The sequence below is a fragment of the Pectinophora gossypiella genome, chromosome 6 (genome assembly GCF_024362695.1).
Source record: "Pectinophora gossypiella chromosome 6, ilPecGoss1.1, whole genome shotgun sequence".
Taxonomy (NCBI): Eukaryota; Metazoa; Arthropoda; class Insecta; order Lepidoptera; family Gelechiidae; genus Pectinophora; species Pectinophora gossypiella.
The window spans coordinates 12,739,057-12,751,795 of NC_065409.1; positions in this window are offsets into that span (position 1 = coordinate 12,739,057).

The following is a 12,739-nucleotide window of genomic DNA, read 5'->3' on the forward strand; positions in this document are numbered from 1 at the left end:
ACAAAGGTAGTACTATTATTGATGCTAAAGTCTGACGATGATAACACCTAATCTTGATGATACATTTTTTTATTGACGTGATTTTTTGTACATTTGCCGCAAATGACATTAACTCTTGGCCGGACAAAAGTGGCTCACGAACTCTTGTTAAAATTCTAGAAGATCTTTGTAGGTACGATTACAGGTTGCACAGTATCACCACCTGTCTATATGTCAGTGCATCCGTCTATCTGAATTTGAACTTATTGTCTCAAAACTAGCCTGCAACAATAATTTGAAACAAGTAAAACTATACGTATGTTGGTTATATTTCGGGTGACTATATAATCAAAGCCACACATCTAATTTGGTCACACCTTAAAGCTCTTACTTATTTTCACTTCACTATAATTGAATCTTCCGCTATCACAATCATCTTCGTTTCTTTTTTTTAATTTTCGCACAGTTTTAGCGTACTTACTTTCTCTTTATTTTAGATCTTTTTGTATTTCGCTAAAATACAGTCAGTCGTGCCTTAGGTACATGGGTTTCATTTACTTACATATATCGTGTATTGTGGTTCACGTTCATTGTTCTGTGTAAAAGTAAAATGCTTTCTAAATGTTCTTCGTTTATCGTGTGGGTTCTGAGGGGTATTACCGACCTCAACAAACCTGGTGTTAGGGTTATTATTGAGTCGCCAAAGCATCTTGACATGGCCCATGATAGTGACTACGTACTTACCTACATCATTGTCTAGTAACCGGGACCAACGGCTAAACGTGCCAACGTGCTTTCTAATTTGTCAAATATTTTATCATTTCACTTACAACCATAACACAACATAGAAACCTGAGAATCTTTTATAGTTTATATATGTATAGGTCCTGCTAGACATTCTTATCAAAACTTATCCATCTTCAGAGTTTATATCAAAAATGCCTGCAGTAAGTTGTCTTCTGATTACTTAAGGTAAGGGGTTATTTATATATGTATGTATATGTTTCTGCTATAACCATCATGATGGACGTATCGACCGCATCTATAACGGTAATGAGAAAATTAACAAGCGTCTATACGGAAACCACGAAGGTTTGAAAGTCTGATCATCAGATTAGTGCCATAATATGCTCTGGAAGTAAGGGTTGCGGTTGCAGAACTAAGATCTTGGCCAGACTGCGCGATCGTTTTCAGTTTTTTTTTAATCAAATCAAATCAAATATACTTAATACTTACTTTTTTACTTTTAATGTGTCGAGCTAACGTGCCTTGTGCTTTTCTTTTGGATTTGAAATTCGAAGGATCTGATTTACACCTACTTACCTCTAAAATCAAGTATGACGGACGATATTTTGTCATGTTTTTAAGTACTTACTTAAATACATAAGTGGTGAATATAATATTTTTATTTACCTATGCATCTTTATATTTATTATAAGTAGATAAAATATATTTTTTTTATTATAGGCTAATAATTACTGTTCAAATTTAAAACAGTTGATATAGCTTTGTTTTATTTTTACAGCTAGTTAAACGTTAAGTGCGCACTCCTGCACTAACATGCCCTAGGTACTTATCAATTTATCTCAAAATCGCGTAGTCTACACAAGTGCTAAGCCTCTAATTTCTTCCCGCATGCCGTAGTCGGCGTGATTGAAAATTACCAAGCCAATAGCGAGGAAGTTACGCACGAAGCCTGCCGCCATACTTGCGCTTGCGCTTGTGATTATCCGATAATTCTGCTCATTACCTTAATGTGGTGCCCACGCGCGCCCCGGGGTTGTTGGTATTTGGGTCCATTGCTAGTATTATTTTGAAATCGTTTTATTTACTTAGGTTCTGGGTGTAATTGGTAAATAGTGCAGTTCCTAATGTATTTTATATCTGGCACAACACGCATTTTTGTTCCGCCATTTCTTATAAATAGGCGAATATGTACCAATTAAATAATACTTTTATAAAAAAAGATAAATATCACTCACTCTGGGTCGAGTATCAACTCGGTAAAACTACTAGGAACCCAGGAAATTATCAGACTAAAACTCTGAAGAAGTTTATATTGTTTCTTCACAATAAAGTACGACGAATCCACTTGAAATCAATTTATTAAAGAGCACACGTTACACACCAGTGTTGTAGAGAGAAGAAAAAAATTAGACGGCCAAGTTGCCATACAAAAAAAAACATAATTTCCAACGAACCCTACAAACTTAAAATGTACTATTACAAATACAAATATACTTTACTGCACCAAAATAAATAATTACAACAAGACTCTTAAATAAGTACATGGCAAATGGCGGCCTTATCCCTTAAAGTGATTTCTTCCAGACAACCATAAGGTTTTATTTAGGGTTTCAGAAGCATGTTGAGACGGGATTTTCCATTAGGAATGTGATTAGGAAGTATTAAGTGATTGTATGATTTAATTCATGAAATCAAGTAACAAATTAACATGTACTTATATAAAACCAGCTTATCTATAAGATTTATTAGTATTGCGACCGACATTTTAAACGGATGTAAACATAATGAATTAAAACAATTAGCCAAGAATGTTCACAGTATGATAGTATTGCGTGGGCCGTCGCACGCGCAGCGTTTAGCGTCACGAACGGTAATGTCTCAATTTACAGGGTCGCCGGCTGCAACCCGACCGGAAAATGTATGGTAACACTCGACGTGTATTCGAATTGCGTAAGTTTACAGAGTTTTCCATTTGGACAAACTTGTAAATCAATCCTAGGAGAAGTAACGACAGTATCGCCTATGTGATTGATATCAAGCGACAAATACAAGTTATTTTTTTTTAATATTACAACAAGTAGTATATAAACAGACAGTGTAGAAAGTGAGATAAACTGAACAGAAGATTAAATAGGCCACAACGAAGCAATTCATATAAAAAAAAACAATATTGCTAATCGACATCGCAATGCTAACAAATATCAAATTTAAATATATTTTTTTAGATGAATTGCTTCGATGTGGCCTTTTTAATCCCCTATTTTTAAGCCCCTGTAATTAGAAAATACTTAAGTCTTCAAAGTACTTATGGTAATGGTGCAACGAAAATTGACAACACAACACTGTCACATATCAAAGAACTATATAAAATTAAATCAAATCAAAAGAGATTTGAGATTTTATTTTTTTGATGAGAAAGAGACAAAACCTTACAAAACAAAAATGAACAGCGATAGACATTGCTATTATTAGATATTAGATACTAACCGTAGCTTCAAATGACTTATACTCAAACGACAAAAAGACACTCTAGATAGAGCTGTTAAAACCCTAATCTACAATCTAGAACTGAAAGCAAACCAAGGATAAATGAAAAGTAGCCAACAGAACAATAGCTAACCAACTAGTTTAATTCATAGTGCCAGACCTGACCAAGTAGTAATCTGTAGCAATGATCCCTATCGCCAAATTTCGTCGACGCGACGCTTGAGGTCAAATATTGAAGGTCGGCTCATGTCAGTTTGACATGACCGGCTGACAAGGCCGTGGTCCACTAGATCAATCAAATTCCTTACCAGTGAGTAATAAGGTCCAAATTATTAATGGCATGTGATTTGTAAAGATATATGGAGTAGAGTTAGATACCAAATCCAATTAGATAGGTAGGAAAACTTAGCTTCCTATTACGGGTGCTCAGTTTGACGGTGACTATATTATTTAAAACTGCTAAATTTATTGACAGCATATGACTGAAACAACGTTATCTTATAAACCTATTATTATAAGTGATCAACATTCTTATTATACATTTCAGGTGCTTTTGTTCTCATTTACAAATAAACATCCTATGCTTAATTGCATTTTTTGATGCATTAACATTTGCAAATATCTTTATCAAAATTTTCAAGACGTCATGTTTATGCAGATACAGGTAAACGTGCTTTATTTATTATCAATACCGTCGTCACATTATACAATTGAATGTAATTTTAATCCGTGTGACAACTGATTGGGCATGGTCGACTTGAAAATAGAGTTGGACCCTTTTGATGCTTATAGATTTTCAATAGATGTTAAATACGTAAATTATGTGGAAATAAAGTGATATAGCTTTAAACTTACAATGTACTCCAAACATAGTTGATATCGTAATGGTCAAACGTGAAACATACGTGAATAGAACTTAAACAACATACATACATAAACTCACGCCTATTTCCATTTGCTTCGTTCCTGAGACATTCATCTCTTGCTTCCTCCACATTCATTAATCGTTTCATACATGCACTCCGGTTCAGAGTAGATCGTACTAAAACTTCTCTAAGGACATCTTCAATTTGATCTTTCTAGATCTTCCGCTAGCCCTAGCATCATACTTAAGCAAAAAGAAACAAAAATGACTCTTACGCACAAACAGACACGGGTACTGTGAGTACCTAAGTAAATAACTCCTAATAATAGTCTGTCAAAACATATGCCTACTGCAGAGTCAGTAATTATATGAGAGAAGCAGTAGCAATAGGTACTGACTCTCAGAGGTCACAGGTTTCAAAACCAGTTTTAATTAGAAACACATGTCGTGTTGCAGAATCGTCATGGGGTACTACTGTACTGACATCAACTGTAAATTATTAGGTAGCTTATCTTAAGTCAAGGTTTGTTGAAATGAAACTCGTGCCTTAAGAAATAGATCATCTGATAACAACAGAAATTATAAAATTAAAAAATTAAAGTTAATTATCAGAGGTGTGAGAAAAATTAGTGTTCTAATCACACTGTCCTAAAGATAATCTTTTCGCCAATTCGAAATATTATCATCATCATCACTAATTTAAGGGCCACGCTCTAATGTCGGTGTAGCATTCTCCATTCTTGTCTATCAAACACCAATTCTTTCACCTCCTTATAAGACACGACGTTCTTCTTTGATATATTATAGTCGAGCATAAATGTTATGTTTTTTTTTTAAATTCGCGTTTAAGACGAAATCTGTCTTAAACGCGAATTTTTAAAAAAAGATACATTTTGCTTACTTAACATTAATCGACTAAGGGGACTGGTAAGGGATATATCGAATTAACATGATCTTGTGTCAAAAAATTAATCTTACATTAATAAGTTTTATACGAGATAAGGTGAAACTGTGATGTAACAGTAAATATCAAAATCTTTCGTTGACAAAATTAATCGCTCGCTGATAACGAATTTGAGTTCATTCTCAATTCTATTAAACAGTGGGATATAGATTTTAAAAGGCTTATGGACCTTACGACATTAAGGCCAAAATACCTACACCCAATAACAACTTGATTAACTTTTTTTTGACGTGACTTATTGTACGTAAATATGCCGCAAATGGCATTCAAATTCAAATTCAGATTCAAAAATATCTTTATTCAGTAGGTAACATAGTTATACTTTAAATCGTCAATTTTTACATAACGAACGTCTCATCCGCCTAAAACTACTGCAGCTTCTCACAACCTGTATAGCCATGGAAAAGAAGCTGCAAGAAAAACCTCGGTACAGGGCCCTAGACGTTCTTTAAAAAAATAAAAATAAACATAAAATATTGGTACTTATATACAATTGAGTAATTTAGCTGCCTAATATCAGTTCTCAGACAGTTAATCCAATGCATTCATATCTTCTAAATATTCACTAATTTTATAATAACCTTTTTTGTAAAGTTTTTGTTTAACTACTGTCTTAAAACAGTTGAAAGGCAAATTCTGAATGTCAATGGGAATCTTATTGTAAAAACGTATACAATGCCCCTTAAATAGTAATCTTATGTACTTAATCGACTGACTTGTAAAGCAAGTTTATTTTTATTCCGGGTGTCAACAATGTGCCGATCGCTATTTTTTGCAAATAATCCTATATGTTTTTTTACATATATTAAGTTTTCAAAGATATATTGTGATGCCAAAGTTAAAATATTAATTTCTTTAAATTTATTTCTAAGTGACATCTTGGGTCTCAGTTTGTAAATCGCCCGAATGGCTCGCTTTTGCAGAACAAAAATGCTGTTCACATCTGCAGCATGACCCCACAGCAAGATGCCGTACGACATTAGACTGTGGAAGTAGGCAAAATAAACTCATCGCGCGGTTTCTACATCGGTTATTAAACGAATTTTTTTAGACCGCGAATGCTGCTGAGCTGAGCCTTTTGGACAACTTATCAATATGGGGACTCCATTGCAGCTTAGCGTCCAAAGTTATTCCCAAAAATACAGCAGTATCCGTGAGGTCTAATTCCTTATTTTTTACAATAATAATAGAATCGAGCGGCCTACTAACATTCGATAACGTAAAATAAACATACTTTGTTTTATTTTCATTAAGTAGCAGGTTGTTTACAGTAAACCAATCCACTACCTCTGAAATGGCGTTGTTTACATCGTCAAAGGAATCTTGTCGTCTCTTTACTTTAAAAAGTAAGGAGGTATCATCTGCAAACAGCACCACCTCATGTTTTACAAGATTAATAACTTGGCCGAACAAATGGGGAGCGCTCACTCGATACAAAATTTAAGACAACAAGCCTGAGGGTGCCCAGTTGAGAGCAAACCTGGACTCAAGGCGTCGTCACAGAGGATAATATTTGAAATAATTAATCGACCCTAGCGATAGCTAGAATCAGAATCAGAATCATTTATTCAACGTAATTATCATGGATAAACTTGTTGAAGGTCAATGTAACATTTTTGAATTTAATACGTCATTTCGCAAGGTGTTATGGCTGAGGAGAAGAAATGACAAGAAACTGCAACAGCAACACATATTTTAAATCAATGAGGGTACATTACAAGTTATTGAATAACTAGAGGAACACATTCAATGTGGAGGCTATAAGCGCTGAATGAGGCAAATCGTCGACCACACCGGCGGGGCTGATATCGGGGTTCTGAAGTTGTCGCGTGCTGATTAGCCGCCTCTATCTCTAGAGTAATCGTCTGTCAGGTGTCGATACTTTTCAGTACTGTCCTTAAGTGAGATGTAATCGAAAGCCGCAACTACCAGGGGGTGAGGATGATGGGAAGCAGAGTCGAAAAAACCTTTTGAAGCTAATTTAAGCCACTGGGCAATGACTTGATTAACGTAACTTAATAATACTTCCGAAAACATGAATGCCGATTCTTATCAATTGCATCTCTTAAAACCAGCTCCTAAAGTAGGATCGACACACATAAACACAAACAGAGAGTGTTTTTGATACACTCAATAGATAGGTTATGTAAATGTTACATATCTGTAACATACGTGTGAGAATAGTATGTCAAACACTTGTCAATGTTACACCACTTCACCTATGCCCTAGATGTTATTAACATGTGGAGAATCAGATGTATGGTTGTATGTATGATGTAATAATTGTTAAGTTTTGTTTTTATAATAACTGTTTTTTTATTTGACTACTTACTTCTGAATGTGGAGTACAACGAACCATCGTTTACTATTCAATCGTTGTTAGAATTCTGTCATTTTATCACACAAACAAAGACAAAAACGCTGTGAAGTCCAGTTTAAGTGTTGACCTTCAAAAAGTTATTCACAATTTCAACATGATACCACCTAATGTCATCTTAGAACAGAGATGTACAGAAATCTTCCGATGGCGACATTAGATCTTTTTGTTTAATTAACGAAACAATAATCGACCATGATTCCTTAAAAAACAAACATTTCTAGCGCGTACGATAAACAACAAAAGGACTGTAAATTATCTCCCTAGCATTAACTCGTTTTTCATAGGGTCCGCTTACCTAACCTGAAGATTTGACAGGTGCGGTTTTTTTACAGAAGCGACTGTCTGTCTGACCTTCCAACCCGCGAAGGGAAAACCAGCCTAATACAGGTTAGGTTACATAACCTCCGAAAATGCTTTTCTCGTGAATGTGGGTCAACGCAGTGCACGTGATAATTATTAAAAAAAAACTGCAAAAGGACTGTAAATCAGTAGTAAACAGTAGCTATATCTACTCGTGTCGTTATTATTATCATTCATGTCCACATTTTAACCCACGGTCCGCGGTTAGTATGACACGGTCCATTTACTGGCACCACGTGTAATTAGAAGTTTGAAACACGCTTTCATGTTCGCAGGCTTATTATTTGGCGGCATTAGTCACGCGTAAAATGTTGTGAACTATGTACATTGTTTAGTCATTCAACTATCATGTTGGGGTATTTAAGGACTGGTTTAAAGTGCCATGTATTCGGTATCTAGAATTATATACACTATCTGACCAACGTCTGCAGCTCCATATTTATTTGTTTCATATATACAAATAATTAAAAATGCTTAGTTCTGTTATAAAGAAATATTCATTAAGTTATTTCAGAGCAGTTCATTCCTAATTCTGTCCGTGAAAGGTCATGAATGTAAATGTGATCTTCTTCTATCATGTGAGTTGTGAGGTGGACTACCAACGCCATCAACCCTGGTGTCAGGGTTATTATTGAGCCGCAAAAGGCCCCTGACATGGCTCATGTAACGACTACTTACTTATATCGGCAAATAGTAGCCAGAACCAACGGCTTAACGTGCGTTCCGAAGCACGGATCATCTTACTTTCGGACAATCAACTTACAGCCTGTAATGTCCTAACCAAACTAGGGATCATAAAGTGATTTTTGTGATATGTCCCCACCGGGATTTGAACCCGGGAAATAAATGTGATGAGGAAACAAGGTAGAGGTAGAACTTCCTTTTCAAAATTACAATAAGCAAAACAAAAACACTGTCATTGCGTCAAACCGTATAAAATAAGCACCTATCTTTAACAAAGCAACAGAATGGGATCACCAAGTCGGTGACCCGCCGATGCATCAAGGTGATACTTGTGCAACTGATTGAAACCTGCTGATTGTTTGCGAAGATAATAGATATTTTGACACGCTTCTTGTAAAGTGATTTTAAGGAAAAAAGGGTTTCTAGGGCCAGTTCTATATTCTTGACAATGACCCTTCCTTTGGTGTCGTGGGAGATATTGTAGTTGCTGATAAAAACGATTGACCTAAACGGTTTAACAGTATTAGTGCAATATTTTCTTCTTCTCTTAATATAGCACCTTGAAGGTCAACTTTGATACTTGTAATGTTTTTTTTCGCCTGAAACTAATTTTGCCATAGTATAGTTTTTATTTATATATAAACTGTGAGTAACTTTTTTATAATCTACTTAACTATGACTGCTATTTTTGACGATATGATCAATGGAGATATGAACATTGTCAAATTTAAGTTCTTAATTTTTGCTTCAATAAATTTAACATTAGGTTTCAATTCTGACATGCATGTATTCAATACTTGCAGCACAAAATTACTACCTTACCACAGTAATTACAAAAATAATTGATTTCAATATGATGATATTGCTGGATATTGCTCGATAGATACGCTAATCAACTGGCCCTTCCTGTGCAAAGCAATTTCACAACAATCTAACATATCACAGAAATAGTTTAAAAAAATATAGGTAACCTGCTGAGTTGTAAGGTGTCCAGGCAAATTGCGATGTTAGAAATACTGGAATAATTAATTTTGACTGGATAGGATAGTGTTGGGAGAGACTCATAGTATATTATCGATAAATGTGGATACTTACACAATAATACAGGGTGTTGGTGACATCGTAACGAAAACTTTGAGATATTGTACGGAAAATAATCAAAAGAAACCTAAAAAAACATAAATTGTGCGACGGAAAATTCCACTTGATATCAACTCAGAATCATGATCTAAATCATCCCCCTCAGTATTCGTTACAGTTTTCTCGAATCTGTGCAATAAAAAAAAGAATGTATAAATGTAGGAATTTATTAAAAACATCATAGAAGGGAAGCTACAAGGAAAGAGAGGAAGGGGAAGACCAAGAGAGAGAGAGTTTACATGGAGCAGATTAAAGAGAAGGCGAACGTCGTGTCTTATAAGGAGGTGAAGGAATTGGTCTTCGATAGACAAGGATGGAGAATGCTACACCGATAAGAGCGTGGGTCTTAAATTAGTGATGTGCTAAATAGATATACAAGTATCTTAGTTCATTATCATGTAATGATCAGTAAACAACAACAACGAACAACAATAAAAACAACAACAACAATCGATTTTATAAGAATTAATTCGACATTTTATATCTATTTTTAACAACACTGGTTGTCCAGTTTTGTAACTACTTAAGTAAATTAGTAAGATTGATAGGAAACAGTAGGCGGACAGATTAGAAAGTAAATAATATTAATTGGGGCACCATGTCCTACGATGTAACTGGTTTGACCATCCGCAGATGAATCCAATTGAATTATGTAATTTAAATAAGTATTTCGCAAAAGTTCAAATGCCTCAAGCAAACTATCGATTTTTAAAAGGCTTTTGATATCAAACCACTTCTTCTTTACGTATGAATAGATGCATTTACGCAAGAAAGTGATACAAAATCTGCTGCGTAGAGCCCTTCATTTTTAAGAGCCACTTGGTCTGTCATTGTACTTAGTACACAACTGAAAATGATTATAAGCATCTCATTACATCATTTTCCTAAATTTTATACCTTCTTTATTACGATTGTTACCCGTCTTCGGTGAAGCAAAAATGTACTCATGTAATGTGTGTATGCACGTCTGTTCCAACCTAACTTCCAAACCACTTGTCAGAATTTACCAAATGAGGTGTCATTAGAAGCGTCTTGAATGTCCGGTGGTTATAAGCTATGTGTCATCTGGACATTCAAATAATTTGCAAATTTCAAATATGTACCTACATATTACTGAAGAATTTCAGATAAATATACCTATTTTCTTGTTTCATACTTTTTAGAACGTGATTTTTCCGTAGTCGGATTTTAGTTCTTAAACTTTTATTTTTTCCCTTCACAGTACCCAGAAGTCTTCAGATTATACCTCATTCTGGAGACTTCATACAAGAAACCCCTTTTTACACAGACACTACATGTTGACGTTATAGTAGACGCGCCAATCGTATGAAGACTAAAGTAAGACCGAGGGGATGAAGTAAACCTAGCTCGGCCGCTGGTGGGGAGCGAAGGTTATTCCTTATTCTATGCATATGCTAAACATGTTAGTTTTTACATTATATTGGAATATCTTCATTTGCACGGCATACATAAAATAGGTAGATAACGTGCCTAGTGTTTCTGCAAATTGAACTTTATTATTTAGTGATCTCACTGTATCGGAAATCCCACGATTTCAACACAGCATGACTTTACATCAAAACTCTGTTCAAATCAATGAATTTGCAAAATAAACTCTATAATTCATTGTAACGATGACTATATCAATGAATTGACAGTTTAACAGGGGGGTTAAAATGGCCACATCGAAGCAATTCATCTAAGAAAGCAGTATTGCCATTTGACATAATTTGTTTGCATTGCGCACTTACTTTTATATGCGCAAATGTTAAATTGCAAGATTGCTTTCTTAGATGAATTGCTTCGATGTGGCCATTTTAACCCCCCAGTTTGGCTATCGTGTACGTCACACATGTTCAAGCTGATACATCACCAGCAAACATCGTCTAAATACTGTAACGTTGGTGTTATATTTTATGTTTCGCGCACTGATGTCAATGTTACACAGCCAATTAAAGTACTATTTTGTGTGCCGTATCAAAGAAGTTTTCATATTAGTCATCATCATCATTTCCCGAGCATTATCCCGTTTTTCACCGGGTCGGCTTACCTAACCTGAAGATTTGACGGGTCCGGTTTTTTACAGAAGCGACTGCCTGTCTGACCTTCCAATCCGCGAAGGGAAAACCAGCCCAATACAGGTTAGGTTAAGTTTTCATATTAGTAATTTATCACTAAGTACTTGTTTTCAAATGACGAAATCACAATTGTCAAACAATTACGTACGTACTTAGTAATATGAGTAACTTATACTTACATTCACGTCGTGTAAAATGGTACTGTTTTTTTTTTTAATGTTTTTAATTCGTGTTGGGAATGGTACCTGAAAAGAATTAAAAAGAAGTAAGTAGTTAACATACGAATTATAGCATGCTTTGAATGACTCCGATCACATTTTCGATGCCATCAGAAGTAACATACAATAATTCACGTCGGAAAGAAAAAAAAATGCTTTGAATGACATAATCCCTTACTCATTATAAAGTACATGCGTCAACTATCACTCAAAACACCTTAACAATCTACTTTCTGTTTTAAAGATCGATAGATTAAGGCTAAAATGTGTAAGTAACGGTATAACGTGGTATTACTATTACTGTAGAAAGTTCACAATGAGCGTAAAGATCAGTGCGCACGCGCATAGGCCGACAGTATCATAGGCAGACAAGCGTGAACAATGCCTCCAATGCCATTGTAAGCCTTTGTGTACAGGAAAAGTTAATTTGCGACAGAACTCCGGTGATATTGCTATTTTTATGAGCAAAAAATATTGCCATGTCTGTTGAATTGATATTTGCATTATAGTGCTTTTGTCGTGTTTTCGGTAACTTGAAGGCATATCTAACTTCAATATTTCATAAGTCTATTTCGTCCATGTGTGTAAAACTTGTTTTGTATGTTGTGTGCAATAACGAATATTTGTATTGTCGTGTTTAAGTCTATTTCACGAGTTCATTTTAAGACGTTTCGAATAATTTAGGATCGGTTCGGGTCGAACTAAAGTAGAATATTGAACGTTACTGCTGTAGACAGTATATATTATACCTATATATGTATACACTGGTGGTAAAAAAAATCGACTCGTGTTCTATTGATGGTTATTTAATAATTGTCTACAAAAGAAAATAATTAT